We start from the raw sequence: 17281 nt of genomic DNA, 5'->3' as shown, positions 1-17281 counted from the left end.
GTCTGGAAACTTCTGGGGCTCTCAAAACTATGGAAAGTATATGAATGGCCCCCAAATGCCTAATCAAGTTCAGGCCAGTCTCTCTGGTCCTGTGACAGCCTGGACAGGATTTGGGGTAAGGTTGGAGGCAGTAATAGATAGGGAAGGTGAGCCTGGTTGCTCTCTAGTGTACAAATCTCTAACATGCCAGTATCACTGAGGAGAAGTCATCGGAAGCTAGTGCTTTTCACACTGTGGGTCAAGACCCTCTAATGAGTCAAGAAATTCAGTGGGTTACCAGCCTGTTTTGGAATGGAATGGAATTAAAATGGAATGGAAAAGAAACCATCAGAGTATATGAGTAAATATAAACATTGTTTTAGCAAACTTTTGTTTCAGTGTGTGGGTGTGTGTGGGTGTGTGTGTGTGTGTGTGTGTGTGTGTGTACTGGGTCGTGATATGTCTTTATTGTGAGAAACATTGAAGAGTTTGGAAAACACAGATCTAGTTTTGTGTGGAGGGAGGGGGATAAGAAGAAGAGTCTTTCCAGGCCAGGGATAGACCTAGGAGAGGGAGGGGAACAGAATAGTGAGATTGGAATTCACTCCATGGCCCAAACCCCCAACCTGATACTCTGAAAATTATCTCAGGATCTTTGAGAAAAGGGAAGAGAGGAAGGCCTCCCATATCCAGACAGTGGCCCCGGCCTGTTTGTTGAGCTCCCTGGACACTGGCCTGTGGCCAGTGGCTTGGCTTTTCTGTGTATTTCTCATCAAACAGCTCACTGTGCAGAGCCAACCAAGGCTTCTAAAGTCTTTGCACCAGCTACTGTCCCTCACATCACCTTGATATTTCCAAAACTCAAAATGGTCCAAACGAGATTTTCAACTTAATCTGTGTAGTGATATAGTTTGCAATTCTCACTCCATTCTTGGTATACATCTCCTCCAGGGAAGATTATCCCTGTTGATACAGTCTGCACTTCAAAGCTTCCTACCTTATCTGCAGGTACAGGAATTGTTAGAAAGATGTTACTAATTACTGTCTTTAAGGGGGGGGGGGCAGGAAGGGAGTAGCGTGTTATCAGTTTTACATGCCTTATTACACAGGAACTAGGTAGGTATTCTTCCTCAAAGAGGACCCTGAGGTTGAGGAGGTTAATTTTCACACACAGCTAGTAGTGTGGTAAAGGGGGATTTGAACTCAGGCTTTCCTGGTTTCAAAGGCTACACCTTTTCCGCTACATCAGGTTACCCTTTTTGTTGCTGAGTAAGCAAATTTATTTCTTAGGAATCTGGATCTACTTCCATTTGAGCTGTTCTAGAAAGTATTCATACTGCTCTCCCACTTGAAGAGTTGAAAGTACTCTCAAACAATAGCAAAAACCAATGTTGCAGGTTCCACAGAATTTACAATAAACAGAGATCACTGAGTGTTGTATTCAATGGGAATTGAAATTCATATAGGTTGGTTGTTTGCTTGACCAGCTCCTTTGAAGAGATAGGAAGGACTGGGAGTTAACTTCACAGACAAGGAGCTTCTTTAAAGAAATAGGAAGATCAAATGCACAGAGGCCGGGTGTAGAGACTACTCCTTGACATGAATCCTGGAAGTCTAAAGTTGGATTTTCAGTATGTGTCAGGTCAAAATTATTTACATTAAAAACATATTCCCAAAATTATAATGCAAATCATTCGGAAAGCATAACTGAAAATACACAATTCCTGGAGCCCCTGCCTGGCTCAGTTGGTACAGCCTGCAACTCTTGATCTTGGGGTCATGAGTTCAAGTCCCACCTTGGGTGTAGAACTTATATATAAAAAAATACACATTTCCTCTTAATAGAGCTTTTTCATGTCCCCACCAAGTATATAACATTAAGTCAACTTATATCAATGCTTCATATATTTACAACTAGAGCTTATAAAATCCTTGAAATAAGAAGGTGCTTTTTTAAGATTTAACTCTTTGAGGGGTGCCTGGCTGACTCAGTCAGTAGAGTGTGCGACTCTGGATCTCCAGGTTCTGGGTTTGAGGTTTGACCCCCACATTCAGTGTAGAGATTACTTAAGTAAAAATAAAATCTTAAAAAAAAATTTTTTTAACCCTTTGAAAGCCACTTAACAATCTTACATGAATATTCACTTTAATTTGGCTCATTTTTAGCTCCTGAGATAAAACATTTTCCTCTGAGATAAACCAGCTGAAGAAGCTTAATTTTTCACCTTTTACAAAATCAACATATACACTGACCTACTTTACTGTATCGAGCAACTGATAAGCAAAATTTTGGAAATCAATTATCCCCACCCCGATCCACACCACACTGTTAGGTCCCTGTGCCATTCACTGTTTTTTCATGATTCAAGGTCGTGGGAAATGAGACATTGCCTGAAAAATAGGATTAAAGGCAGAGTGCCTGGGGCGCCTGGGTGGCTCAGTGGTTAAGCGTCTGATTCTTGGTTTCAGCTCAGGTCATGATATCAGGGTCATCAGATCTAGCCCACTGCATCCGGCTCCACACTCAGCGTGGGATTCTCTCTCTCCCTTCCCTTCCCCCCCACCACCCACCGGGCGCATGCACTCTCTCTCTCAAATAATAAATAAATAAGTACATATTTAGGCAGAGTGCCTAAAGCAAACCCCAAATGAGTCTATTTCACATACCCCTTCTCCCAACAATGTGTTGCCTTGCCCTGAAATTGGAATAATTGACTTTGAAGGGAGGAAGGAATAATGCACAGAATTTGTTCTAAACCATGTATATTAGCCAATAGCTGAGGCAACTTTCTTTAACCAACAGATTGTCCATCAACAAAGCATTGGAACACTTAATAAGTCAAGGAAATCTCTTGGACAACATGTCTAAAAATTACATTGTAACAAAAGGACTAAACTAAATCTTTATGTCACTGGGACTTAACTTCACAGATAAGGATAAAAATTAAGGGGTCCACAGTTGATTACTGATCAAAGTCATCACTGATGCAAAGCACCATCCCACCCCTAGGCAAACCTAAAGATACCACACATCCAGAAATGCATATACTATGTTAAAATGGCATTCAGTTAATTTTGCAGGACAATTCTGTTATCCTTCAGCAGAAACTGCCTCTTCAAAGATTTCTAATAACCTTTAAAAAAGTTTTCATGGATCCCATCCTAATAAGGTGAAGACTCCAATATGAAGAGTATTCCTGGTAGTACTGTGGATAGAGGGGTCATGGGAAGTGGATCTGAACCTCAGTTCACTGTAGGAAGGTCATAAGAAATACAAAGTTTGTATACTTGAAATTTACATGATGTTAAATCCCAGTTTTACCTCCAAAAAGAAAAAAGAAATGCAGAGTTCAAGAAATTAACAGTCTGACAGAGACCTCCCCACAAATAGTCGAGGACACCAGCCTCTGACACAAATAAAACCCAGAACTCCCCTCTGCTTCTTCTGAGTCTTTGTAAACTCTCACTCCATTCTTTAAAACGAGAGGCAATCTTGTGACATACAGACAGAATAGTCCATTAAATGTCCACCCTCAATAGTCACATGAAGTCATTTAGGTATCCATGGTGCTCCCACTGTGTTGTCCACAAGCCTGATGCCTCCACAGATGGGGAAACACAATGAAACTAGCAAAGGACCTTTTGTCACATCTTACTAAAACCGTGTTGTGGATAAAATAAGAGTGAGATTTTCACCAGGCCCAAATGGTAATTCTAGCTTACCAAGAGTATCTGACCTGGGGTAGAGTGGTCAGTATACTCTAAGAGTATGATCAGTGGCTTTCCTCTAAGTACCTTCAAGAGCAGAGCATGCACACTTTATACCATGAGCTCAAATCAAGTGTGGGTCTCCAGACCCAAGTGGCATTTCCTGTTTCCACCAGCCTGCTTTATGACCTGAGTGATGTGCTGAGATTTGCAGTTATACTCTACTCTGCCTTTCTTTTCTGTCTCCTCTGATCTGATCCAGATGTCCTAGCAAATGCAAGCCTCTGGCTATAGCAACAGAGAAAAGACATCCTTACCAAGACGTCTCTGGTACTTCAAGAACTACTATGAATATATTGAACCAAATCTATTTCTTAAAAAAAAAAAAATAACCTTTCCCTGCAGAAAGTAGAATTATTGACTCCTTTACAGGGAGATCATGGTAGTTCAGAAGCAGACCCTGTTCAAGCAGTGCTAAGAGCCGTTTCCTAGAATGCTAGAAAATCTCTTTAGAAGTGGAAGACTGTTTTTACAAATTTCTTCCACAGTCACTAGTACCCCCAAACCTTATCTTTGATCTTAAACAACCATGATTCCCAAAGCCACCTGGTCAGTTCTGGTCCTCTAGATAACAGAAACTAGCAGAGCTCTCCAAAGCTTCTCCCCCACCTCCAAGGCACACTGAAGTCAACATGCAGGCTTAACTTCTGGAGCCTGCAAGCAGAGCTTATAACTCCTCCTTTGCACTTCTTTCCCGGTAGTTTAGTGGGGCAACATCTAGGTGAGATTGTGCCCCATTTCCCTGTTTTTCTCAGCACCCTGCCTTTCACTAATTTCAATTGCTGACCCCAGAGATGAACAACTGGAATGTCAACTTTCAATGAAGTTCCTAGAGCATCATTAAGAAATGCAATTTTGACCTTTGGATCTGGACGTGTTAGCATTGCCCAAGTGAAGCTCCCAAGGAATGTGCAATCACACCCCCCTTGGCATCAAAATAAAATGAGAACCTAGGTGGTGTATTTCCTATGCAACATCCCGTGTCTGCTCTAAATCCACAGTAGCCATACAAGATCCATTTTGCCTAGAGAAAACTGAAAGACCTATAAAGCGAAGTCGTTGGCCAAATGATCTTAAGGGTCATTGCTGGTTCTAAATGGTTCTAAATGGTAGGGTGCCTCCAGTTTATGTAGTTGGTATATCCAAACTACTAAAAGTTGGGTTAGTCAATAGATAATCTGAGTGGATCATCTATAATAAAGAGACCCAGTTCTTTTCTTACTAATCCCAATCTCAGCTCGATTACAATTAATAGCATTTACTGAGTACATAATACGTGCTAGCGTATCCTTATGCTTTCCCTTCCCCAGTGGTCCCAAATTTTGCTGTGTGTTAGGATCACCCAGGGGAGCTTTGATAACTCTGTGTCCAGACTACCACTTCCAAGATTCAGATTCAGAAAAGTCCGCAGGTGATTCTAATGTGCAGCCAACTTCAAAACCTTCCACGGCTAAAGCCACCATGACCACCAGTCTACCCCAGCTCTGTGGCAAATCCCAACAGGCCAAACTTACATAAGGGGCCTCTACTTTCCTTCATCCCAGAGAAGGTGATACTTGAGATTAGATCATACTCCCAGTCCAGGGGGTAAATGGAAGTTAGAATTAGGGGTAGAAGATTAGAAAACGAACAAAGAAAAGGAAAAGGGATTAAAGGGCTTATTATCTCATTTAATCATAACCACCATCCCAGGATGAGGAAACTGCAGTTTGAAGCACTTAAACAACTTGCTATATCATTGAGTCCATAAGCCAACAAAATGAGAATTTAAACCAATCTCTCCCCCCAGAATCTATGTTCTCCCCATGCTATACTCCCTTTCTTGTAAGTCTACCTTCTGGGCTCTATACTGTACGCATCACCTCCTCATCTTCATTACCAAAGAGATGTAAATCTGGGTGCCAACAGTTTGCTTCCTTCCAAGTCCTGTCTTTGGATCAGCATGCAAGAGTGGCTTACATTCACTTTTACCCTACTTAATCTTAGATACTGTATTAGTGAGGATTACGTTCCTTTTCATGGGACAGAAAATCCAAGATAAGAGTGACTCAGTGAAGATAGAAAATTACTGCTTTCTCCTGTAAAAGGAGTCCAGAGGCAGGTGGTCCCGGGAGATTCTGCTGTACTAGAGAACCATGCTCCTTCTGTCTTGTTCTGCCTTGCACAACACATGGCTGCCTTCTCATGGTCCAAGACAGCTTTTTGAATTCCATCCATTATGTCAGGTTCCAGCCAGAGGAAAGAAGAAGGGGTGAAGAAGGGCGTGCACACACCTCTTTTAGTAGACACTTCCTTTTAAGTCATACTACTTATATCTCATTGACCAGAACTTAATCACATGGCCACATCTAGCTGGCTGGGAAATACAGCCTTTATTACCGGTGGCCATTTGCCTCACTGAAAACAGGCCTTCTTTTACTAAAGAAAAGGATCTGACAAGACATGGGAATCAAGTCTCAGCCAGGATTCCCTTCTTGGTACTTCAGTCTTCCCATCCAGGACCACAGCCCTAACCTGAACCCCAGCTACCGAACACGTCTGGGAGCCTTATTTGTCTTGCTCTCCTTGCACCAATTTCTCTTACCAGTCCCACAGCTTTTATTTTATTGTATTTTTTTTTTAGATTTTATTTATTTACTCATGAGAGACAGAGAGAGAGAGAGAGAGAGAGAGAGGCAGAGGGAGAAGCAGGCCCCCAAGGAGCAGGGAGCCCGATGCAGGACTCGATCCCAGGACCCCGGGATCATGACCTGAGCCGAAGGCAGACGCTTAACCGAATGAGCCACCCAGGCGCCCAGGCCCACAGCTTTTATATTTCACCTCAGACTGCTGAGGACTGAGGCATCTTCAACCGCTGTCTCTTGCTCCCGGGGTCTACCTGCCTGAGCAGCCCAGTACTGACAGCTTAGAGAATCAGGCCTGAGCCCCTGTGGATGCTGCAACCTGACCTCTTTGTTGCCCATTTTTGAGTCCACTTTTAGCCAAGCTGATTTCACTAACTAGGTCAGGCAGGGTTGGTATCTGGCATACTGCTTCCCCACCTTCCCCACCACATTCATGCCATATCCTCTTCCAGGGCTTCAGCTGAAGCCATAACTTCATGATGAAACAAACTTAGGCAGCTGAGACAGCAGAGCAGAGCACAGAGAACCAAGGGCTGGAGTAAGACCATCTGAATTTGAGTCCTGGATTCCCCCCATTTACTTGCTGTGTGACCTTTCTGGGTATATCCATCAAGATTCTCCAGAAAAACGGAACCAATTACATTTTTTTTTCCACATAATTATTGGGGGGTTGAAGGCCAAAGCTTTAAGCTCCAGTCCCAGTCCAAATCTGAAAGCAGGAGAAGACTGATGTCCCACCTTGAAGACAGGCAGAGAGAAAGAATTCTTCCTTATCAGTCTTTCATTCTAGCAGGCCTTCAACAGATTGGATGAAGCCCTCCCACACCGGGAAGGGCGATTTGCGGATACACCCAGAATAATGTTTAACCAAATAGCTGGGCACCTTGTGGCCCAGTCAAGTTGACATATAAAATTAACCATCACACCAGGCTTTTTTCCTCATTTCTAAAATGGTGATAAGAACAATTTTTGTCTCACATAGCTGTGGTAAAAATTAAGAATGACAACATATGTGGAACTTTTTAATCGAAAAGTGTGAGCCCACTATACAAACGTCAGTGAGTATGATTACAAATAGAAGAGTACAAATAGTATTCACTTGATGCAGAAAAGAATATCTTTTAAAAGTAAGGAACAAGTTAGCTAAAAAGAAATCTCCTAGGGGCACCTGGGTGGCTCAGTCAGTTGAGCGTCTGCCTTCAGCTTGGGTCATGGTCCCTGGGCTCCCTGCTCAGTGGGGAGCCTGCTTCCCCCGCTCCCTCTGTCCCTCCTTCCCCCCGTGCTCTCTCGCTTGATCTCGCTCTACCTCAAATAAATAAATAAAATCTTCAAAAAAAAAGAATCTCCTAGTTTACCTCTTATCTCTAGGTACCTTCCCCTGGACTTTTTCCAAATCTTCCATTCTGTTTTCTCTCTATTCTGCTCCCTCTTCCCCTTTTCCTTGTGGCAGTTACGCTGCCCTGCCCTTCCTACAGTCTTTTACACAGCTTTACGAGAAAAAAAGAGAGACATTGAAATAGGAGATTCTAGATGAAGAAATGAGTGCTAGCTGTATCAGAAGAATGATCAGAGCAAAGAGGTGCTGTCCTGAACCTGACTGGCTCAGTTGGTAGAGCATGTAGACTCTTGATCTCAGGGTTGTGAGTTCAAGCCCCATATTGGGTGTAGATTTGCTTAAAAAAGCAACAACAACAAAAAACAAACCCAGGTGCTGTCCTAAGCTCTTCATATATATAAAGTCATATAATCCTCACAACAACCCTATGAGATAGGGTCTGTGGGAAGTAGCCTCTTAGATAGCCCGCCGTGATCCCTGACTCCTGGTTTTGATGCCTTGTATAATCCCCACCCTTTGAGTGCGGGCTGGGTTAGTAACTTGCCTCAAACTCATCTAATATGGCAAAAATGAAGGAATGTTACAAGATTAGGTAACAAAAAGACTGCGGTGTCTTGGTTTGCTCTCACTCTCTCTCTCTCTCTCTCTTTCTCTCTCAAGTCTTTCCAGTGTGCATGTGCTGCCTGGTTTATTCATTCTGAGAAAAGCCTGCTACCATGTTGTGAGCTACCCTATGGAGAAGTCCACACTACAAGAAACTGAAATAAGCTCCCAACCAACAGTCAGTGAAGGACTGAGGCCTTCAGTCAAACAACCCACCAGCAAGAAACTAAATCCTTCCGACAACCACATGAGTGAAGTTGGAAGCCGATCCACCCCACATACCCACTCCACTTGAGGCTTCAGATGAGACCACAGCCTCAGTTGACTGACTTTGAGCCAGAGACACCCAGTTGAAATTGTAAAAAGATTCCCACTCACAGATATTGAGACGATGCTTATTGATTTAAGCTCCTAACCTCTGGGGTAGCAGCGATAGCTATCTACTACAGACTTATTGTCATCTCTATTTTGCAGATGAAGGAACTGTGTCTCAGAGAGATTAAGAAACTTTCAGTGGTATAAGCTTGGAAGTGGCAGGTTGGGAATTCAAACCCAGTAACTCTGGTTCCCAGAATCCATGCTTTTTGGGTTGTTTGAATGGTTAATGTTTTAATAAGTAGATGTCAAAATGCTTATATTTTATATTTTGTATAATATAAAACTGCTGTTGCTAAAGATGTACAGGCTCTAAATCAAGTAACAGATGAGTTCTCTTTTGCCAGGGTCCCTGTAGAAGCAAGTGTGTTTCCTACCATAAAATCACTCTAGCCACAGTTGGCATCGCTAATGAGTTCTTCTCAAGCAAAGTACAAATTAGTTGTACTAACACAATCAAAGCCACATCAGCACCAAATTGGAGGACAACAAAGATATTGTATAAACCTAAGTCTGGTATTGGCCATATAGTAGGTTCTTAGTAGATTATTTATTGGTTCATTTCAATGGGCTAAACTGCTCATTGACTGTCCACCAGAGAAAATGGAGATTGTATTTTTGGAAGGCAGAGTGGAGTTGAAGTCTTTACAAATAGACACACAAATCCATCCTGCCTCCTACACTAGCCCCCCTTATCTAATGCGTGGATAATAACACATGGAAAGCATGGAACAGTGAATGGCATGCGACAAGTATTCAATAAACATTAGCTCTTTGACCTTACTGCCTAGCCCCACAAATCTGGTCTCTGGGCTTTACAAGAAAAGGCAGAGAAATGTAGGAGCCACAGTTACTGCTGATCTGAAGAAAAGTCTCGGTGGAACATTCACCCCACTCCTTCCTTGAGCCCAGATACCCATCGGCCAGAAACATGAAGAGTTCCAGCCTAGCACCTGAGTCTCCTGTTTGGTGGATTCAAAACCTGACGTGTTTTGGGAATTAGCTAAAGAGTGGAACTCTAATGAAACAACATACAAGTAGAAAATTGGGAATATTAGATGCATAAGTCATAGGTCTCCTACTCAAATTCGGGAACCCTTCACCTTCTGTTCACTGTCAAATCACCAAGGAGTCCAGGAGAGGACCTTCTCTCTATCAAGGAACTACTTCCATATTTATCCTCCCTGACTTTTTGCCATCTCAGCAAGATCTGTACTTCTTTCACTGACTCATTTTCCCTTCACTCTACAGTTTCTCGACCCTACACATACACACACATTCTTTCTATTCTTTCTTCCTTGTTTTCCTTTACAAAATATCATATTTGGGGGCACCTGGGTGGCTCAGTCGTTCAGTGTCTGCCTTCGGCTCCGGTCATGATCTCAGGGTCTTGGGATCGAGCGCGGCATCGCATCAGGCTCCCTGCTCAGCGGGAAGCCTGCTTCTCCCTCTCCCACTCCCCCTGCTTGTGTTCCCTCTCGCTATCTCTCTCTCGCGCTCTCCCTGTCAAATAAATAAATAAAATCTTTAAAAAATATATATCATATTTGGGAATGACATACACATGAATATACAAATCCATATCCTGCTCTCACAGTTTAAAAATACATACTGCACGGTGGCATGCAGTAGGCCCTCAAATATTCGCTGAATATAACCCTCCTTGCCTGAATCCCCCAGGCTGGATGGAGATGGTATCTGACAAGGTGCTCAGTTCCCTAACTCTAGTGAGAGCCAGCAGAAAGAAAACAGAAATATTATACATCATCTCTATCAAGCCCTATCTCCTCCCTATCCTATATAGTAGGAAAATGAAGCTAGGAAAATAATGTAATACAGATTACACAGCTATTTAGAAACAGAGCCCAAGCTAGAAGCCCCATCATCTGTCTTCCAATCCAGTGCTATTCACATGTGGGTACAAATGCCCCTAACTTCCCAGGGGTATGACTTTGTCAGGCCTGGGAAGCAGCAGATAGTCTCAAAGGGGGGCCCTGGATTCAGACCCAGGCCTCCATTTCTGACCTCCAGCAGACTACTGGCAGGGTTTGACATCCACACTTCATTAGGGCTGGCTCCTCTATGGATTTTCTATTCAGCACAGCAAGGGTGTGGGCCTGGGCTGACTTTATGTGGAAACATCCTGGAAAGGGGGCCTAGACCTTCCCTTCTCCTCTACCTCAGGGCTACTTGCAGGCTATTATTCCCACCTTCCTCTGGCTCCAACAAGCCCAGCGGCTCTGGTGCAGGTCTCTGTGCAACTCGGCTCCCAGTGCCTTGATGAGGCGTGTTTAATCTTCCACCCGGATTATTTAACCTCCGCATCCTTGTTAACAAACAGCCATTATTAACGAGATGAGAGACCACATGGGGTGGGCTTCTACAGACAATGCGCGCTCCCTTGGCCTTTCTGCAAGCAAATTCATAATCCTCAGCGACTCAGCCGCCGGAGCCCTCCTGCCAGGCCCGAGAGGGAGTCAGGAAATAGTAGAAAGCGGGCGATCTGGACCCTTATCCATGACCCCCCGCGCCTGCAGGGTCCGGGGGCTGCAAGACGGAGCTGTACCTCTCCCTTCCTTCCCTGCCTCCCTCGTTCGCTCGCTCTCCCAGGGGATCGCTACAGTGCGTTATAAATTTTACCTTTCCAGTGTGCAGGAGAGGCGAGAAGAGGCTGCGTCCCAGCTCCGGGCCGGCCTGTCCCCGAGGACACCAATTAAAGGCACTAATTGGACAGCAATACATCAAAGTCGCTCCCGGGAGTGGGTCCTCAGAGCGCCAGGAATCCATTAGTTGGGCTTTTGTTTCAAAACACAGAAATACAGAGGAAGAAAAAAACCACCTCGACGCGGATGGGAGTGGCGCGTGTGCTGTACCGCATGGACTCCGCTCTGTGTTCGCTGGGAGCCTCTCTCTCTCTCCTCTCTTACTCCAGGCTCGGTACATCGAATGATCTTTCCTGCTTCTCTGTTCCGACCCACCTCACTTGCATCCCCAAAGAGCGCCGCCTAGAAAGGTTCTCTCTTCCCTGGACCCGCAGACAGGGCCCGTGTAGACGGTGCACACAGTTACACCCAAGCGCGCCTGTACCGACTCCGGAAGCACCAACTCACCTCCCCGCTCACCTTGTTCTGGGTCTTTACCTAACTCTGCTGAGGAAGGGGAGGTAGACACCTCGGGGAGGCTCATGTCGCCTCGAAGTCGTGACGGCCGCCTCGGCTGCCCTGGGCTCTCACGAGGCGCCGGGACGCCTGTCGGAGGGGGACGACGAAGGGGGACTGGCCCCACCAGGAGGGGTTATATCCGGACACGGGGAGGGGGCACTTCAGTGCGGGAAGGAAAGGGCTCTTCTTTGAAGAACGTAGACGCTGCTCAAAGGCCCGAGGGCACCCAGAGAAGCCGGCTCGGGGAGGGGCCCAGGCCCGGAAGGAAGTGAAGTGACCCCAAGTGCACTTCCCGTCTCGGGACCTCGAGCATGAGGGGCCTTGCGGAAATGGGGGCCCTTCCCCCGCGGTCGGCTCAGGAGGCTGAGCTTCCAGAGTCCAGAAGACCCCAGCTACCCCTGCCCCGCGAGCACCGCAAGGCCGGCGGACGTCTGCGACGAAGGCCGACCGGCTCTGATCTCGGCGAGGCCGAGCCCCCAGCACAAAGCAGAACGCCCTGGGGGTCGGCGGGGCGCAGGGACTCGGGGTGCCTGACCCGGGCCGCACCCCGTAGCCGCCTAGGCCGGGGAGGGCGGGAACCGCACCCAGGGCGGGGGCCCCGAGGGCCATGCTGCGGTTTCCCGCCGGACCTGAAGCGGGCGAGGGCTAGGCCGGCCCGGGTCCGTTTGGCAGCCAGGGCGGCAGCCAGGGCGCAGGCTGGATCGACCGGACTCGGCCTCACCGGGACCGCGGGGAAGCCAGACGCCGAGCCCCGAGCGCCCCGCATCCTGCGGGGGCCGCGCCCGCTCCCTTCCCTCGAGAAGCCAGATTGGAATGGGCTGCTTTTGATCCCATTTGTTACTAACCCCGGCATTTGTTTTCCATTTTATAAACGCTTCTCTTTAAGTAATTGTCCCTGTTAACAGCGTATACCTTTCAGCAACCCTCACTGCGCTATAAATAATCTCGATGAAGATGCAAGGATATGACTTTCACAAGATTGGACAATTGATTCAATCTGTGACCCGCGATCGCGAATAATATTGGAAGGCTATTTAAACAGATGAAGGCCTAAATTGTCTTGCTTGTATCTGAATTAATTTCTCATTCATCATCATTATGAAGTGATTGGTCTATTCAAGCTCTTCAGCCTGCTGGAACGGAGCGGGATTTAAATGAGATTGTAACACAATTTAAATGCTTGCCGACTTTAACGAGGCCAATTGAGCAGCTGCAATAAATACAAATATTTTTCTAAACAGCCTTGTTTTAAATAATTACTTAATGCTTTCATGTTATTTTTAAGTGGCAATCTTTCTCTCCTGCTCCTGCTCAGAATATCACATACTTACATGCTGAGAAGGAGATTTTCGAAAGGACTTTGTTTCTGTTTGCTTTGTAGAAGGTAGCTTACGTTTTGTGGTTGGCTTTTTTTTTTCACCCAGGGTCAACATTTCGGGGTTCCACAAGCTGGCACACATGGTGAACTGCACCTGGGCTTTCCCCTAATACAGTCTGATGTGCCTGCCCTGGCAAAGTCAGGCAGAAGCTAAGTGATGGAAGAAATTTGCCCTTTGGACCAAGTTACTTATCCAGACCCGTTTAGCTGGGTCTTGCAAACGAATCCGGACGACTGGACTTACAAATGACACCCCAAAGAGTGGCATCGTTTCTGACTTGTTCTGATGACCATCATCATCTGGAACAAATCAGAATTCCAGCGTATCCCAAAGGTGTCCCCTAGGAAGTTCAATCTGCCAGCAGTTTGGCTCCCGTGCAAGTCGACTGAAATGGGTGGAGGAAGGCTGAGGGTTTCTTTGTTTAGGGAATAGGCAAAGAAAGAACCTGGCTACAAAGATTGGTTGGGGGTGGAGAAATTAGAAGAAATCCCCCCCTTTTTTGCCCCGCCTCCTTTTCCTCCTCCTACTCATTGACTCCTACTCCCTCTCTCACTCTGGGGTGATGGTGCATGCAGAAGATGCTAAGAAGGAAAAGCTCTTCCCACTTTGAGGACGCCATCCTCAATAACCCACCGCCGCGACACCCACGCCCTTCCATCGACATATGGCGGCGGGTGTTTCCTCAATTGGGGAATAATGGAGGCAACCGAGCGGGAGAAGCCTGGGGAACAAAAGAATCTTTTAAACTTTCGCCAAAAGGCTGGGTGGGGGTGGGGAGACACGCGACTTGCTGCGGGGGACCTAAGCTCCCATTGGCGTAGATCCGTCAGAGCCATGGCCCTTTGGGAAGCCTAGGGTGAGAGGGTGCATTCTGAATCACTTCTCCCTCTGCCTGAGAGGGCGCAGGAGGACTCGACGTCTGAGGTGTGAGGGTGCACGGTTAGCGGCTGAGAAGGCAGAGCCAATATTGTCACTAGACAAACCATTCGTGGGGCAGACCATAGTGGGGGATGCGATCATATTGCAGACCAGGGCGGGGGGGGGGGACCGGGGACAAAGGTGGAGGAACCAAGTGATTTGCTATGTAACTGGGCAATTTAATGCCAGAGTTAGGGAGCTGCTGGCCGGAATCATTTTGTCTTCGGAGGCTCTGCGGAGCTCATCCTCTTTATCCTGTTGTTTAAAATGAGCATTATCCCAAACATATGCAATGCAATCAGTTTGGTCACACTTACAAGAACACGCTTTAATAAGGCAATCAATCACACGCTAACAAGCCGGCGACGGCCGGCGCTGAGCGTGCACTCCGGCTGCGGGGCGGCTGGTCTTGCCAGGCCCGGCGGACCGCGGCTGAGCGCGGGTTCGCTCTCCCGGGGCCCGCCGGGTCGCAATGGGGTTGAGGAGCCCAGGGAAAGTGTGAGTCGGGAGTGAGGTGTCAGACTTCGCAAGGGGTGACCGTTGGACTCAGGGCCCCAAAGGGGCCTAGGCGAAGGGAAGGGAAGCCGCAACTTGAAGCTCAGAGCTGCAGGGGACCCTAATAGTTGTGTGAAACCCAGAGCCTCTGTTTTCCCACCTGCAAAATGGGACCAAAATGGGGCAAAGTGAAGTAGAGCCTCTTAGAATGTTGAAAGAATAATAATACCATGTCAGCCCTGTTGCTTGGTTTAGCCTTCTTTTACAGATAAGGAGACTGAGGCTGTGGAGTGGCAGTGCCTTCTTCGCTGTCATCTCTCCCCCTCCCCCACATCCGCCAAAATGTAGGTATTAGGCCAGGTGCAGTTGCTGGGTGCAGGCGGGCAAAACCTGTTTTTAGGTGCAGGGGTGGAGAAGGGAAAGTGAGAAGTGGTTCCTAGCGCCAAACCGCAAACCTTGGCAAAAGGGAAATTTCATTATGAAGTAATGAGTAATTCCTCCTGGCAAGATGTATTGTTGTATCTTCCACTTCAATTTGGAGGAAGAGAGGCTCAATTACCCAGAAAATACAGTCAATTAAAGGCTGCTGATTGGACACGAGGCCGGATCATCGATCTTGTACTTTCCAATATCGCTGCAGACACCTCATTTTCCCTCCCTATTAACTGAAAATACGCCTGGCATTACGGCAACCCGCAGCCCATTTACCTGTCGCAAGCAATCTCAGCCTGCCGCGAAGTAACCGCAAAATTTGCCTGGGTTTGGCACTGGAAGCCTCCCAGCTGCAGAGGTAGCTACGAAAGGCTGGGGGGGGGGGGTGCGGGGAATGGAGGAGTGGAGGGGAAGATGCTGGAAACCTAAGCTCCGGGCTTTCCTTGGGAGGGCAGGGGCCACTGTGTGCAGGAGAGTTTCTCTGGAACCCCAAAAGGGATGGGAGCTAATTAAGGATTCCCCATCTGCCCACTGATACACAGTGACAGAGGACCCTTGAAGTCCACGCAGTTCTGAGCTCCCAGCCGGCCGATGACACCCATCTCTCCCCTGCCTGTGCAGGACTCAGAGGCAGCCACAGCGGCTCTCCTTTGGGGACAGAGGATGAGGGCGAGATGGCTGCTTGAGCACCATCTGTCCCCTTGCCCCAACCGGGCCAGAATTCCATTCTTGGAGATGACTTTCAGGTGGGGGATGATTCAGACATCACCACCCCCCATCCCAACCCAAGAATCCTCCTCCCTCCTCTCCCTAGACCCTACAGTGCAGACTGCTTGACCTGCAAACCTAGCTCTCTGTGGTTCTGGAGCTCCACCCCTACTGCCTCATTCACCTCCACCTGGGGCTGGGTGGAAACAAGATCCACGGAGACCATGGAGATCCATGGTCCCCTTTCCTCAAAGTGTTGGAGCAACTGGAGAAGAAACCATTGCAGGGGTAAGCCCCAGGTGGGCCAGTTTGTGGAGGAAGGCCTCTATTGTGCACAGAATTAAGAGAACACGCACCTCAGGGCAGCTCAGAGCCTGCCTTCTCCACTTCTGTGCAATTTGCATTTGGAGCCTGCTAATGCCCAACACAAGATTGGGAGACCATCTGTGGGTCCATCTTTTGGTTCCTTCTCTACCCAAGCTTAGGATGGTGACTGAACTAGCAATTCAAAAAGAGTCAACGCACTGCCTGCTTCCCAAAACATTAAAATGTTTAAGTGAGAATTATGTCCAGCTTTTATTGCAGTATGGTTAACAAACTGTAACAGCAAATTCTTTAGGCTTCAAAGGAAAACCAAACCAAATTCATTCCCTACAGGAAGAACCACTCCCTCCCAGTCAGGGTGAAGCTTGTTATGGAGGAGTACACGTTCTCCTATCCCTCAAAAACTGGCTGCAAGAATGAGTGTGAGAGTGAGAGCTTGGGAGTGGCTCCCAAACAAACCCCGGTGAAGGGGAAAGACAAGGTCCTCAAAAGGGGCCAAAGGCTCCTGCTAGTATCTGAAAGCCAAGCCCCAGTGGTAGCTTGGGAGAAAAATGAGAGGAAGAAGGATGTAAAATGCTAACTGCAAAGGGAAAGCCAGAAGGCTCTTGGTGAAGAGAAGGTGAACAGGCAAAGGCTTGAAATAGCCTCTAATTTGCTGGCAGTTACTGAGGGAGGGAGACGAGGTCCCTGCTCCCTAAGCTCTTCCCTGGGCGCCTTGTTAACAGCTCAACTCTGGGCTCTGTGGCCCACGGCATGGTGATCATTATTATACATTCAACATTCAGAAACCCTCTTCACACACATCACTTGTTAATCAGGGTGTGTATTGGGCCCAGGGAGAAGAGAGACTTGGTAGAAGCTGCCAAGAGACCCTGAGGCTTCTGCAGCCTCTCTGCCAATGTTAAACAAAAAGTGGGGGTGGGATGGAAATAGTAGAGACGGAGTTGCAAGTTGAGAGATATCAGGAAGCTAGGAGAGAGTAAAGAGATCAGGTGCTGGTAGATGCCAGAACCAGAAAATGTGTAACTGAGGCTCCAGGAAGGCAAGAGAGCCCCTAGGTTCCATGGGAGGGCCAGGGTCCTCTGCCACAGTAAATCACCTCTCTCACTCTCTCCCCTTAGATGGCTGGTGCATTGCCATCCACCAAGCCCCTTGCCATGCCTTGGAAAAGCTGGCAAA

The sequence above is a fragment of the Eumetopias jubatus genome, unplaced genomic scaffold (assembly GCF_037043125.1).
Source record: "Eumetopias jubatus isolate StellerSeaLion01/CBP00866 unplaced genomic scaffold, mEumJub1_p1.0 scaffold_14, whole genome shotgun sequence".
Lineage (NCBI taxonomy): Eukaryota > Metazoa > Chordata > Mammalia > Carnivora > Otariidae > Eumetopias > Eumetopias jubatus.
Note: the sequence above shows the minus strand (reverse complement) of the source record.